The following is a 13215-nucleotide window of genomic DNA, read 5'->3' as shown; positions in this document are numbered from 1 at the left end:
ACCAAACATGCAGACTCTGGTCTGCTTAAAAACAGGGGCCTCAGTTCACTTCTAAATAAACCCTGATGCAGTTCATTTGGGGTGTGACAGCAAAGTGGACCGACTTGTTAACCAAAGGCATAAGGTGGCACAAAGCATGATGATTTACAGATTTATATGTGAATTAATACACTCAAATACATGTCAGTACCTCGCTTGGCATCTGAGTAGCCATAGCAACTCGTTGTAGTCTCTCACTCACATGTTGGCTCGCCTTTTTCTTCGGTACTGATTAATTCGTCTTATGTTAAGAACGACATGCTGGAAACCCGGTGTTTTTTCATGTTTTTGTGGAAAAAAGACAGACGGAAGGAGAAGGATTTCCAGTTTCATCTTCTCCTATGTCTCCTTTCTTCTTCGACGCTCTTTGTTTGGGATGACAGCGCCACAAACGTATGGTTTGGTATGTTTGACTAAGGGTAACGTGAACGCGAACCAAACCATAGGAAAGTGCAACAGTGATGTAATTTGAGTCCTGAACCAAACAGAGTCCTCTGGACTATGAGGTGTGAAAATGACCTAAGAGTGCACAGCAATGACATATATGGGCCCATATTTTGGCCATTTGGCGTATTATTGATTTATTTGTATTTATTAAACCAGGAAAACCTCATTAAGATTAAAAATCTCATTTATAAGCGTGTCCTGGCCAAGACAGGCAGCAGCACAGTTAACAAAGACACTTAAAATACAACAACTGATCCATCAAGAATCCAAGATATAAACAGCACCCGCCCCAATAGTACGAGAGAAGCACAGGAAATAAACAAACTTAGGGTACGCTGCCTGCCTTCTCTGTCATGTGGTAGACCAAAAGTCAGAATAAATCCTGGTATCCAGATAAAGTTAAGGGTGCATCATACAAAACAAGTAACTTCCTTTAGTCCCAAAAGCTCTATAACTCAAGAAATTGTTGTTAAAATGCCCTATGTAGATTCTGCTTATCTCCAAAGCTGACATACTGTATTGTGTGTTCAGTTTTCTGTTAGTTACATTTGACATCAGCTGTGTTGTTTTCTGTTTCTGTGTCTGGTAGACTCCAAGAAACCAAACTAGTGTGCCTTCATGATCCCGTGACCCATATTGGCTGAGTAATGAGTTAATAAAGCAACCTGAGGCTTCACTGGCTGTCTGCAGAAAGACTCACTCTCTCTGTTAGGCTGAACTGAGGGATCATTGGTTTTGCAGAAGTATTGTCATTACTTAAAGTCACAGACAAACTGAATTGTTGCATGATAACATAATAAACAAAGTGGCATCATTATACTACCGGGAACATGAATCTCTGAACCAAACTTCATAGTAATCTGTGTTTAGAAATTTCACTTTAAAAAAATCCTTCTGGTTGCATCCAAGCAGCAACCTCTGGTCCTGAAAAATGAAGCTAATGCGGAAGTGCAAAAAATTGTAATACCGCGAGAGTCCACTTGAGGCTGGCTGCAGGAACCCCAGAAGTCCCGTCTGGACACCTGTTAAACAGCTGTTTTTATGCTACAAATAAGCGGTTAACAGCCTGGTTCATAAAACCAAACGTATCTCATTAGCTAATGTCTTCATGTGCTCTCACTGTACAGGGGCTGATATTTTTTGTACCACAATTGTTTAGATCATATTTAGGAAAAACTCACTGCGGACTGATTGGCGCATCTCATTTGATTGACAGATAGCTCGGCAGGCAGAAGCTACGTTTCTGTCAACCAGAATGCTAGCTGGCTAGCTGACAGGAAGTTGAGCTAAGTGGGCGGGCTGTTAGGGTGATCCAAAGTTTGGTTGTGACCGTGATATGGAAGGCGCTGCAGTTTGGCTTCAAGAGCTGTTTGAGTCTGCCTAATGTGAGCAGACAGCTGACGTCACACAGGGTTTGTCCAATCCTTTCTACAGTCCATGGTTACGTCAGAGGAAAAGTCAGAGGCTGGTCAGTTTTAGTAGGTTATATCACTGGCGCTGCATGGAAATGTGTGACCGAATTTGTGACAAACTTTAGAAAAGACTAAATGCCTCAAATTATTCAATAAAATCTCCAAAAGGTCAACCTGCATACTGCATCATTTTTATTTAAAACAGGCATCATAGTATGTAATAGGCACAGGAAATGTAATGTTCATTCAATATTGGTGTACACACTTACAAACACATGATAGAGGCTGTTACTGGGTACATTTAGATCTCCTTCTAGTTTGAACCGTCTTATTGTCTATATCCTGCTCTTGGTCCACATGGATATTTGCCTAAATGACCTGATGTAGGTGAAAAAGTTTCAACAATGAAACTTACTTCAAGAACTGATGGGAGTTTTGCTGAGCAAACCTTTTTTTTTCTTTGTTACGGTGAGTCCTCACTTAGTCAGTATATACCAAACCATGGTTAACCTTTGCCTCCTGACTAATACTGAAGGATAACAAACACATAACTTCCAGACATTCAACACAGATGCATCACACTGTAATGTTGCAAAGCTGCAGCAGGGACCCAGCCTGGTCTGGGTGTAGTCAGGGACCAGGAACCTGCTCAGGCCCCTGGGGACCCCCTGGCAGAGGCAACAATGGGTCAGAGCCCCTTCTTTGTGTGCTCTCCCTCCTTAATCAAACTAGGCAGAGGAGTGATTGGATTTTAATTCTGCTGGGCCCGCTGTAATGGTGTGATGGACGGGGACTGGTGAATTGGAGCAAGATGTCAGCCCTCGGAGGCCTCCATTAATGATATTGCTTCATTTCTTAAAGTGGCAGGGACGCCTTGGGATGAGGGGATCACTGCAGTTGGCAGGCAGACACCAGCCTTTTCAGTTTTAGCCTCTTTCTCTTTTTCATTTCACTTTCTGTATCTTTGATTGAGTTGGGAACATTTGTGCTGTCTTTTGTGCTACCAGAGTGTTAGGGAATATTTCTTGAGCTGGTTTCATTATTTCTGTGAATTCAGACAGACCAGTAATACTGTATATTGCTCAGTTCTCCCATGATATAGGGGTGAATTTGAGCTTTTTTCTCAGGTTCTCAAGAGCTATTTATCTTGTTAGCTTGGGATAGTAAGTTGAGTTCCTATTTTAACAACTTGATTTCAGTTTAGGTCATTATCACTGTAAAAACAAAACTTCCTTTTTTTTGGGTAATGACTTAAATAGGTCAAAATTCTGAGAAAACAACCAGAAATCTCTTGTTATCACAGAAACATAAAATATAATCTTTGGATTCATAAAAACTTTGCAAATATAACAAGTGGACGTCTGTGCTGTGTTGGCCAGAGAACGATGAGGCTGTGAATTTAGCAGGATTAGTTTGCCTATGACTTTACTGTATTCACTCTAAAAGTATCCCTCTCTTCATGTCAGTCATCTAAATTATTTACAGATAGGTTGCAAAAGCTGTTATAGCCATGGGCGGCTGGTATAAATGAACTTGGAGGGCTAACACAATGAAGATGAGAGAGCAACAATAAAACAACTTATATCTTCTCATTTTCAGTTTTGATTGAGCCGGGAGTAGCAACTAAACTGTTACAATTAAAAGCACGCACTATCTCTATTGGGCTTATTTTAGTAGCCTGAAAGCAGGTGTAATGGTCTGTCCCCCTGATCTGCTGATCATTTGGTCTAAATTCATTTACTCACAGACACGACTGTAGTGTTACAGGCTGTAGAGGTACAGATGAACTAATTAAACATCTTAATAAACAATCTGCTAAAACTTAATTATAATTAAATACATTAGTTAAGCATTTCTATAGAACAAAAAGTCAAGAAACTTGTGTTTGGTTGATTATTTCTATGTTGTACAGGCTTTCAGACAGTATAAGATATATTGCCAAGAAGCACTGTTACAGAAAAGAAATAATCAACACGCAGTTCCTTACTTTTTGTGCTAAGTTTAGTTAACTCTTCATCCATACAGCATTATTAATTAATTTATTGTTATCGGGCTGTCAAACAATTAAATATTTTGGTTGCAATTAATGTCAGATTTTCTGTTGTCTATCACCATTAATCTCCCCTTTTTTGTTGTATTTTGAAATTATGCTGTTTGCATTTGAAACGTTTTTGTTTCATTTTGATAAAGACAATAGCTTCAGGTTGTCACTCGTTATAGTTAAATTTCAAAGGTGAAAATTAACTAAACAGTTACTAAATTACTGTGACTGAGTCGTGTTTTTTTTGGGGGGGGGGGGGCTTTTATGAGTACATTTTGAAATATGTACTTTTACTTGTACTTGAGTTTTAACCAGAGTAACTATGGGTATTTTTACTTGAGTACAAAACTCTTGTACTTTTTCTACCTCTGTTGACTACACAGTAGCACATAGAGAGAGAATTTACCCACATTAAATTCCAAAAAAGCTTTTGTACATAGCAAAAAACTGGAGTGTTGATACCTCTACCATAAAAATTTCAGAGCTGTGTTATTTTAACTCTATTCTGAGTGAAATGGTCTTTGACAGTGAAAGTTTTTTGACAGTGTTGATCCACCAGTGTTAGTTCAACTCTGTAAAGAGTCAGTTGATCTAAGCTCCGCCCACTGCAATTTAAAATCTGGGGGGATGTGTGGGCAGAGTGTTTAGAATTGTTTATATGTGTTTAGTTGTGTTTGCCTGTTGTACAGTGATCCCTGCTGGGCTCTTTTGCTCATGTTTCTTGTGGATTCTTGTTGTTTTTGATGTGAGAGACAATTGCACCACGAGTGAAGTTATCCACTGAGTTAGAGCTCACTGTGACTGGTTGCCACTAGTGCATATTCTTCATCAGTATGAATTCTCTTGCTATGAGGTTAACTATTGAGTTCTTTACAGAGGAGGGTTGCTACAGCTCTATCACACTATAAAATATTAAACACTTTTAAAAGCGTAGTTTAACTATATGTAGTGTTGGCCAATAAAGCACTTCTGAAGTGTTAAGTTTAACTCTGTGTGAGTTTAATTAACACTGTCAATTTGCTGTATATTTAACTTAGAGAGATGTGACTTTACCTGAACAACCTGGTTGGACATCTAGTCTCCTGTTGTGGTTGAAGACAGTATGAACTTCTTTGGATTATCATTAAAACTTGTTCTTCTTCAGTCATATACATATTTAAACTTGATGCCAGAAACACATTTTAAATAGTCTGGACCGGGTCACCTCTTCTTTTAACATGACTGTTAGTGTGGGAACTGAGGAGACCAGTTTCTGTCATTTTGAAAACTGATAAAGAGACATAGTCTAACTTTTTTTCTAGCAGGGAGTATTTAACAGTGGCCCATGAATAATGACAGCTTTTCAATGAAACTGGAAGTAATTTTCTGTCATTGCGTAAGACTCTATTGACTCACAGTGTCTTCATCTGACAGGAGCAGTATATCAGAGCCTTCAACATCTTAGTTTCGGCTTTGTATGCTATAATTAAAGTTCATCTCAGCTCCATCCAAACTCCCGAGTCAGAGGGTTAATTGAACTTGGGCACTAAATCTAAAACACAACAACTTCCTGAAAACATTCTTGAACTTCTGAACCGACTCTGATGTGACCCTGAGGAACGCCGCAGTGTCTCCCGCTAAAACCTTTTGATGCCATCTCTCATCTTAAGTGAGTCATACCCTCTGCCTCACTGTTTGTTTCCTGTGACACATGTTTGTCCTCCTCCTTCATTTAATGACACTTTAGTTCTGTCAAAGGAGGAGGATTGGGGGGACACAGGTGAACCCTCATTGTGTTTTATAGAGAGTCACTGTAGAGTAGGGGGCGGCTCCGGCCTTCCTCTCCTCTGCTAATGGGTGTTGGTGTGTTGTGTTTTCACAGCAGATTTACGCGTGGGTGGGGCGCTGTGATTTACAGAGCTGTGACACCGTCTCAGCAGCCAGGACCGGAGAGGCTGATTGCTGCTCTCTGTGTGTGTTCCAGGTGAGTCTGAGGTCTGCCCTCCATACAGGCACGCACGTACATACAAACAGAGGGAGCAGCATGCTCAGAAACTGCAAAAATGGGAACATGCTAGACCCTTGTTGTGTAATAATAACACACAAAATGCTACTGCTGCAGAGTCCTGTCTTTAGGTTCACCTACATGCAGTAAAATCAGGACATGTTTGACTTCCATGCACTTACTGAACCTTTTCTAGACCGGCCTATCCCAAACTTCAGTACCCTGCGGCCAAGTTTGAGACCCTATTTTCCAGGGCCCACTAAACCTTTGTACAACCATAACATAAGGATTGGATATTTACATTTTATTTATCATATTTTTGTTTCATAAACAAAGAATTTCAATGTGAATTCTTTGTTTCAGAGACATTAACATTACTCAAAAGTGTTTGTGGCCGGAAAGTACGATTAACAGGATGCTGCCATTTATTTTGTTTAGGCATCTGCAAAGACACTTACATTTTCTGTTCTTTTTGAGTTTGCGTTTCAACTTCTTTCAAGTAATTTTTATTATTTCAAATATTTTTAGGGTGTTTTAATAAGAGAGGGTGTTTTATTTGAGGGTGTTGTTCTCTTATTTAAGGGGTTCTTCAATTTTAAGCGTGTTTTTCAGGTATTTATGTGGTAGCTGTTTTGTTGGTTTTTCAAGGTTATAGGTTGTTCTTTCAATTTTTAAGTGAATAATTCTTATTTTAAGGATGTTTTTATCGAAGGGGGGCTTTAATTTAAATTTTTGTTCTCTTGATCATTTCTAAGGGTGTTTTCTTTTATCAGGATGTTGTTTCTCTTGAGGATATTAGTTTCTTTCTCAGGTTGTTGTATAGTGTTGCAGGTTGTTGTGATTTCAGGATGCTGATTTGAAGATGTTGTTTTGGGGTGTATTTTATTTCCTCAGATTGTTGTCCTTTTCTAAGATGTATTCTTCATAGGTTGTTTATTCAGGGTCTTTTTTGTTGTTCTCTCTGTTATAGTGTTGTTGTTGTTGTTGTTTTTGTTTTTCAAATTTATTGTTGTTGTTTTTTGAGGTAGTTGTTTTTTCCAGTGTAGTTGAGGTAGGTTGTGGTTTAATAGTGTTAAATTACTTTCTTTCTGGGATTCTTTTTTCACCAGTGTTACACTTTTACAGGTTTTAGAATTTTTTTTTTTTTTGGTAATTTTCTCTGGTGTTTTTGGGTGTTTTTCTTTATTATTTTATTTTATGTTATTGGCATATTGTTCTTTATTTTTTTGGTTGCTGACGATTATTTGTTTATTTATCATTGGTGAGTTTTTGTTTGTGTGTGTGTGGGGGGGGTAGTTACATTTACAGTTGTTCAGATTGTTTTCTCTTGTTTGATATTTTTAAAACTATTATTATCATTCATATTCATGTTTTTATTCAATTTTATTTTGGGGGGCTCTTTCTTTTGTTCAGTTAGGGCAGCTGATAAGAAAAAGGAAACATGGGGGGAGAGAAAGAGTGGGGGAAGACATGAACCAAACAGCACCAGGAATGGGAATCGATCCCACAGCCATTGTGTAGAGGACTAAAGCCTCTGTTAATGGGCGCCTACCCACTGAACCAGTGTTCATTTTGGCAGCTATTTTTAATTTTAGTCTTAGTCTTAAGACGAAAAGTCTTACAGTTTTAGTCACTTTTTAGTAATTTCTACCTTTTTTAGTTTTTGTCTAGTTTTAGTCGACAAAAACTTAAAAACATTTTAGTCTGGTTTTAGTCCATAAAAGTCCTCACGTTTTAGTCTTTACCAAGCATTTATTTTCTTGCCTTAATCTGGTACCAAATCATGTTAGTGTGTTCTCTGCACCCTGCCAAACCTGGGGTCCCTGCTTTCTACAGCTGAGAGGCAGAATAGATACAGCTGCATTGTTTTTTGACAGATTTACCCACAGTGGAGAAATATCACTGATTTTGAATGTCTGATTAAAACTACATTACATTTTAGTCTGGTTTTAGTCATCTTGATGAAAACTAAACTTACTTTTAGTCAGTTTCAGTCAACACAGATCATTTTTTGGCTAGTCTTAGTCTAGTTTTTGTCATGGAAAAAAATGGCTGTAGACGACTAGTTTTAGTCGATGAAATTAACACAGAACTGAACCATGTTGATGGTGTGCTTGTAAGGATGTTTTCAACTGGGCCTCTTTTCTGTTATTTTTTTCCCTTTTTTCATGCTGTTTTTCTATCAGTAATGTTCTTTTATTTGGTAAATTTATGAAAAACAACATATAATGGCAGATTTGAATGTACTTTTTGGCATCTGCTTAGTTCTGTTTTCAGATTCAAAAACTGCCAACACAACCACTCAAAAAGAGAAAAGCTACTTTAAAAATCATTATTTTTTTTCTTAATGCATCTGCCCTACTGCACCTGCTTTTAGAAGTTTCTTATTTACTCCTTGTGTCAGTTTCCCATAAAACCAGCATTTATTCTCCTGGATCGATAGCGCACAAAAAAGCTGATGAGAGATGTTGACACTGGCCTTTCATTATCAGTGTAACCTTGGAGTGGAGCAGATTCTTGTCACTAAATGTTAAATTGGCCATTAACCAGCTGGGATAAATTGCCACCTTAAATCCCAGGTGAAAACTGGGTGGAGAAACATGCAAACAGAAAACAACTAATAATATAACAGAGGGCAAAAGTCTTTCTTGGTGTGGGTTAAAGAAAGAAAAAGGATATTTTGTCTTCTGTTGGTTTTTCTTGCCTTTAGTAATTTCATACTCACTGAGTAACTTCACACAGAGCCATGCTGAACCCCACACAGCTTATTCTTCATTTCCATGTCATTCTCTATGATTCAATCGAACATAAGCTATTGAGACCCTCAGCACACTCTTTGTTGTGTCTCCACTCAAGTGCAACACTTTTCTCTCCCCCTCCTCCCCTCTTTATTTTTCCCCTCCAGCAGAAAAAAAAATCCTCCCAGTCCAGACTCTGCCTTCAGTCAGCCTGACAGAAAAACTTCCCTGGAGACTTCTGGACTTGAAGTTGGTCCTGGCAGTTCCTCTGCTGGTGGCCCCCACAGGAGGAGCAAGGTCACAGTGGACCTGAGAGTGGAAACTTTCACAGAGCCTCCACAGAAATCCCACACATTTACTTCTACACAGTGTTTGGTGGTTTCACCAATTTAACGGTCTGAGGACTATTAATTCTAATTCAACAGGAGACTCGCCTTCTTTCCCTAAGTATTTTCAAATACTTTGACTAGTCTCTGTAGACAACACTGCACTGCACTGATGGGGCTCACATGTTCAGTTTAAGACACCGTCATGTTCTGTAGAATTAGCTGATGATGTTAGAGGATTACTGAGCTGCACTTGAAAATAAATAGAAAAACACATTCCTTTGAAATATTCAGGTTTAGTAGAAATAAAGACGACAGCTCATCTTCAGATTTCACCAAAACTACACTGAATGAAAGTGATGCATGTACTCTTAAATACAGCCTGGGGCACAGATGGCCCAGTGGTTAGATCTCGCCCTGTCCAAGTGGGCAGCCCGGGTTCAGGTCTGGTCTGTGGTTCTTCGCCACAAGTCATTTCCCACTCTTTCATCCCTGTTTCAGGCTCCATCCATGTTCACATCTCTCTCTACTAAAGGCAAAAAAAAACCCCAGAAAATCTTCTTAAAAAAAAAAATAATGCCACCTATCTACATAGTGTCACATGATGTCTTCTTGTGTTATGGCTTTCTAACATAGAAAGATCACAGTCCAGGAAAAAGCTTACACTTTTCGAAAGAAAGAAATTAAATGAACTAATGTGACTAAATAATGAACCAGTCATATGACAGGTACATCTAAAAAAATTACAATATCATGAAAACGTTCAATATTTTTGTCACTCATTTCAGAAAGTTTTTTTTTATTTCAAGCCTTTATTTCTTGAAATGTTGATGATTATGGCTTACAGATGATGAAAGCCCAAAATTCAGCATCTCAGAAAATTAGAATATTACATAAGATCAATAAAAAAGGATATTTTAAACAGAAATGTCAGGCTTCTGAAAAGTATGTTCATTTCTATGCCTTCAATACTTGGTTGGGCCTCCTTTTGCATGAATTACTGCATCAATGCAGCGTGGCATGGAGGCGATCAGCCTGTGGCACTGCTCAGGTGTAATGGAAGCCCAGGTTGCTTTGATAGCAGCCTTCAGGTCATCTGCATTGTTGGGTCTGGTGTCTCTCATCTTCCTCTTGACAATACCCCATAGATTCTCTATGGGGTTCAGGTCAGGCCAGTTTGCTGGCCAATCAAGCACAGTAACACCATGGTCATTGAACCAGCTTTTGGTACCTTTGGCAGTATGGGCAGGTGCCAAGTCCTGCTGAAAAATGAAATCAGCATCTCCATAAAGCTTGTCAGCAGAAGGAAGCATAAAGTGCTCAAAAATGTCCTGGTAGATGGCTGCGTTGACTGTGGACTTCAGAGAACACAGTGGACCAACACCAGCAGATACCATGGCAGCCCTAATTATGCCTGACTGGAGAAACTTCACACTGGACTTCAAGCAACGTGGATTCTGTGTCTCTCCACTCTTCCTCCAGACTCTGGGAGCTTAAATTTCCAAATGAGATGCAAAACTTCCTTTCATCTGAAAGGGGACTTTGGACCACTGAGCAACAGTCCAGTTCTTTTTCTCCACAGCCCAGCTAAGACGCTTCTGACTCTGTCTCTGGTTCAGGAGTGGATTGACACAAGGAATGTCACATTTGTAGCCCATTTGTGCGTAGTGGCTCTTGATGCGCTGACTCCAGCCTCAGTCCACTCCTTGTGAAGTTCCCCCAAATTCTTGAATAGATTTTGCTTGACAGTCCTCTCAAGACTGTGGTTATCCCTTATGCTGGTGCACCTTTTCCTACCACACTTTTTCCATCCACTCAACTTCCTATGAATATGCTTGGATACAGCACTCTGTGAACAAGCAGCTTCTTTAGCAATGACCTTTTGTGGCTTACCCTCCTTGTGGAGGGTGTCAGTGACTTTCTTCTGGACATCTGTCAAGTCTGCAGTCTTCCCCATGATTGTGTAGCCTACTGACCCAGACTGAGAGACCATTTAAAGGCTCAGGAAACCTTTGCAGGTGTTTTGAGTTTATAAGCTGATTAGGGTGTGACACCATGACTTTCCAGTATTGAACTTTTCACAATATTCAAATTTTCTGAGACACTGAATTTTGGTTTTTCATTATCTGTAAGCCATAATCATCAACATTTCAAGAAATAAAGGCTTGAAATATTTCACTCTATGTATATATGGGTTTCATTTTCTGAAATGAGTGACAAAAAATATTGAACTTTTTCATGATATTCTAATTTTTTGAGATGTACCTGTACTGTGACATTCAAACAGGGACGTCACTAGGACTGACAGACAGGGGGGGCTTAGCCCAAGGGTTGCCGGAAGTGCATTTGGCAATTTTTTTTCACATCTTAAAAGGCTTCATTAATTAATTAATCATTAGTTGTAGAGCATTTATCAGAACGTACCCCAGTATCTTTTCTTTCCCTGCTTTCCTTCGTGAAAGACCCTCCACTTATCCTTTCCTTAGCCTTCAGGGCTTCGGGGAACTTCCCGTTTTTCAAAGAGATATTTTTGGCTTTTTGTACCTTTATTTATAAAGGGTGACGGCAGATTGAGTCAGAAACAGGGATGAGAGAGTGAGGGAAGACATGCAGGACAGGAGCCACAGGCCAGACTTGAACCTGGGCTGCCTGCGTACTTGGGGCACAACTAAACCATCAGGCCATCTGAGCGCTCTGGTCTTACTTTTTTTAAAAACAACAGTCCAATCCACTTTTATTAGTCAGTATTTAAATGTCTGTATGGTTGGGGGTGAGTTTATGGAAAATATGTTGGAAGACATAACCTTTAATGCATTTAGTCAAAAATAAATGTGGTCTATAATATCAAAAATATAGTCTCATACCTCCTCTCTTTCTTCTTTAAGGCCGTCCATGCTTTCTAAATCAAACTATTTGATACATATTGATGTTACAGCATGCTTTAATTAATTTAGTCAATGTTTTTACTGTTGGGGGGGGCTGAGGAATATTTTCGGATGGCTTCCATCATGGAGGAAAAAAACCTTGTTAAGGCGTCACACAAATTTATGATCATTGTCAGTCCATTTTATCCCTGTCAACATGGCCTCTATGCCATGCTTTAGTGATGGTTTCCTCTAAATCTGTAAGGCATTACTTTTAAATCTACAGCAAGAAAAAACAAAAACAGTAGACTCTGAGTTTTTGTTTTACATCACAGCTGTGTTTCAGGACATTTTCTTTGCATTTATCAATTTATTCAATTTGTTCTATTAGTGAGCAAATTAGCTAAATCTTCCTTTTTATGAAGATAAACAGCCTTTCCTTTTAAATAGCAAGTGTTTTTAATTTTCAGTCCTCCATTGATAGAAAGAGGATTGAAAATGAAAGACACTTTTTAGTGATACAATCCCAGACTCTGCACTTTAAAAAAAAAAAAAAAAAACAGTTGTCACAAACCTAGAGTATAAGCTGAGATTTGTGGCTGGCGGACTGCTTTTATTTGAACTTTGTGTACCCAGTAAAAACATGTAGGCTGCTTGTGTTTAACTGACACTTTTCTGGTTGCTTCAACCCCCAGAACATTTCACTGGAGGCATTAGAGACAAGTTCAGGAATAAATAATCAAAAGCCTTGAAAAAGAAAAATTCCTCTCTGAATAAAGCCAAAATATTTAAAAAAAAAAAGGTTGTTTGGCTGTTTGGTTGATGACATGGGCTAAAAAACGCATGTGCATATGGGTGTTTCCTCTCTATTAAGCTGTTATAAAATGAATGAAAAAAATAAAATAAAATAAGAAAAAATTAAAGATGGAATAAGATGCGTTTTTTTAAACATGTTTGTGCCAAATATTAAAATATTTAATTCCCCCATACAAACAAACACATAAAAATGATCCACGTCCGTGTAATAAAAATGTATTACTGCTCTATGTGAGTCTGTGTCAGCGGCCGTTTAGTGTCTCGTGGAGGTGGGCGGCGCTGCTGCGCTGCCAGCGTGCTGGGTGATCTAATTACGCGCACCCGTCCACCAATTAGAGAATTACATCACACCTTTAAATGGACTCGTCCTCTTAATCATTAATGATAGGGTGTCGTTCCCTGTGACGGCGTCTGGTTGCATTGTGGCAACTTGACTCATGCAGACGCAGCTCGGAGTTAATCAGACAGAATGTGGGGTAAATGATACTGTCAATGTGTTCCGGCACAATGAAGAATTATCAGAGTGGTCATGATTTTCAATAGTTAGG

The sequence above is a fragment of the Cheilinus undulatus genome, linkage group 1, assembly GCF_018320785.1.
Source record: "Cheilinus undulatus linkage group 1, ASM1832078v1, whole genome shotgun sequence".
Taxonomy (NCBI): domain Eukaryota; kingdom Metazoa; phylum Chordata; class Actinopteri; order Labriformes; family Labridae; genus Cheilinus; species Cheilinus undulatus.
The sequence above is the reverse complement of the archived record's forward strand: the minus strand, read 5'-3'. Positions refer to the sequence as shown.